At 39.6% G+C, this 2,500-nt stretch overlaps 1 protein-coding gene across 1 annotated transcript in view; it reads left to right on the top strand.

Moving 5' to 3' along the window:
• Ap3b1 (adaptor related protein complex 3 subunit beta 1) overlaps positions 1–2,500 on the top strand; it is a 199,983-nt gene that overhangs the window by 124,748 nt on the left and 72,735 nt on the right. The window lies entirely within an intron of this gene.

The raw sequence follows: 2,500 nt of genomic DNA, 5'->3' as shown, positions 1-2,500 counted from the left end.
CTCTTGGGATGTGCTCTGAGTAGCAGATGCCTGCTTGCTGTCTCAGAAGCAGTTAACTCGTGATGCGTGGGGACTGGCAGAGCTCTCACTGCAGTTTGGACTTTCAGAAAGGATTTAATAGCAGTGTTATAAACGAGATTAATAATTGATTTTAGGAATTCTTACAGGATCGTCATTAAGGAGAAGAAGCCATCTATTTGTCTATGTAGCATCACCACAAGACAGTGCATCTTTGTTGTTCTGTGGAGATCTGCTCCAAAGGGTGGGCTAACACCTAGTAAGTGTAAATGTATTTAATAACAATAGGAAAAGCTTATAAATAGCAGGAATCCTTCCTAAAGTGGACTCCTCCTGGGCCTTGCCTACCAGAGCAAATCCATCATAGATATTAATCCAAGGCAGACCCGTCTCAGGAAGATCACCCACTAGTTTTTAGGCTGATTCTTGTTGGCTCCTGACACAAACTAACAAAAAAGAGTGGAATACTTGTGAAAGTTGAGTGTTTTGTGAGAAAGCTAAGGAACTAAAGCAGACACATTCAGCACTGTCCCTACAACTCACTCAGGCAGATCATCTGTCCTCTCTCCCTCAGCCTTCCCTAATGACACAGCCTGACATGTGAGAGCCGCTCTCTACTCCCCTCCTGCCCCTGCGGTTTTGGGGTAGGCTGTGACAAGACTCACTGTTACTAAAAGGGGCATGGAAGGAAGCCTTAGAGGCACTACTGAGCATAGGACTGCAGATATAGAGAGATTGTTAAATACTGATTCCAACATGCTTTTAAAATATTTAGCAATAAAAATATGATAAATAAATAAATGCTAGCAAAATGTTTTCAGTGCTTTAATATATACATTATTGAGCTAGTTACATTTACTTATTTTAGAGCAAATGCAAGAATCATGTATGTATTTGAGTTGAACATTGGTGGTTGAGCTTTTTGTCTGGTTAGTATGAAAGCATGAATGTTTACCTTGCAAACAGAGTTCCTTCTGTGGAGTTTGAACCTGAGCGTGATAGCTTTTCTGGTCTCAGATTGCTACCTCTCTCTTGTAAATGATCACACTGAGAAGCAGTGTCCGGATGAGCTCATCCCACATGTCTGGAACACTGACCGTCAGAAGCTGGCGTTCACTGAGTTTTATTTCTTCTTAAACCAATATTAAAAAAGCTACTTGTTAATTCTAGAAATCTGAATTTCCTTAGTATGTCATCTGAGTGGTCAGAAATGAAAATAAATTCATTCATGTAGGCCCTCCACATCCAGATTAATTGTTAAGAGTATTTAAAATACTGCTAGTGTTTGTCTTGTCTTATTTCAAATATTCTTGCAAATAATAAAACTTATTCTAAAATTGAATTCTTACTTATATAATGAAATTTAAGGTTTCCATTTTACAAAATTCATATAGAGTTGTAGAGATTTTGAGTTATTACTATGGACTCATAAAAAAACATGGAGAGTTTTACATATTCTCATTTCCTACTTTAAAAAATCCTTAAATAAAGCGCCTTGAATAGTGACAGGAAGTACAGTGGGGGTGGAGGGACACATGTTTGTAAATGACAGATAAAATTAGGGGAACTTATTCTTACACGGTTTTGTAAAATTGAAAAATTGTACACTCCACTGCCTGTGCAGTGTTGGTATCTACAGAGGCCCCAGAGGTCAGTCAGTCCTTTTGTTCCCTCCTTGTTGGGGACTTCAGTGAGGAGCTCACGTCTTGATGACTGAGAATGTGAAGAGCAGGACCTGACGCTAAGTAAGCAAAGCTGTGCATTTGTGCCTGTGCTCGCCTCATGTCTCACACTTTACCTGCTGTAGGGCGCCATTTCCTGTCCGTGTTAGGTGGGAAGGCGTGAGTGTGTGTGTGTGTGCGCCTGTGTGTGTGTGCCTGTGTGAGTGTGTGCATGCAGGCGTGTGTTTAAATAAGCGACTTTATTGTTGTGGAAAATCCCTCCTATCAAATGCTGTGGCTTTTGCTCAAATTATGAGTAATCAAGGCAGATGGTAGCTTCTTTGCCTTCATTTAGCTGACTGAGAGTTGGCGCTGAAAATTCATGTCTGGACTTTACAGCTTGAATCTTCCTATTTTTCTTTCATGTGGACAGTTTATTTAGGGACACATTGAGCATCCTCATGAGACCTTGAGAGTATGAATATATGGCTTTGCAAGAGCAGCCAGTGCCCTAACCACTGAACCATATGCAGCTCCACAAAATCCCTCTTAATAGTTCTGTATCTTAAGCACGTTCACATGCTTTAAAGAGTGTAAAGGAAAATGTTTCGATATGGAAGACTAAAGAGAAAACTCAGCAATATAGACATATTATATGTGGGAATGGTTTTCATTTGTATCTGTGTATCTTAGATTTTTTTTTTGTAACATAAACAATTTATAATCTGCACACTAAGATGCTTTTAGCAGGTGGCAAACATTTTATTTGAGCTAATGTTGTTTCCCCTTCATCAGACCCAAGTGTCAGTACCTGGAAGTAA

This window comes from Rattus rattus, chromosome 3 (genome assembly GCF_011064425.1).
Source record: "Rattus rattus isolate New Zealand chromosome 3, Rrattus_CSIRO_v1, whole genome shotgun sequence".
In the NCBI taxonomy this organism is placed as follows: Eukaryota; Metazoa; Chordata; class Mammalia; order Rodentia; family Muridae; genus Rattus; species Rattus rattus.
Note: the sequence above shows the minus strand (reverse complement) of the source record. Positions and strands in the feature narration are given on the sequence as shown.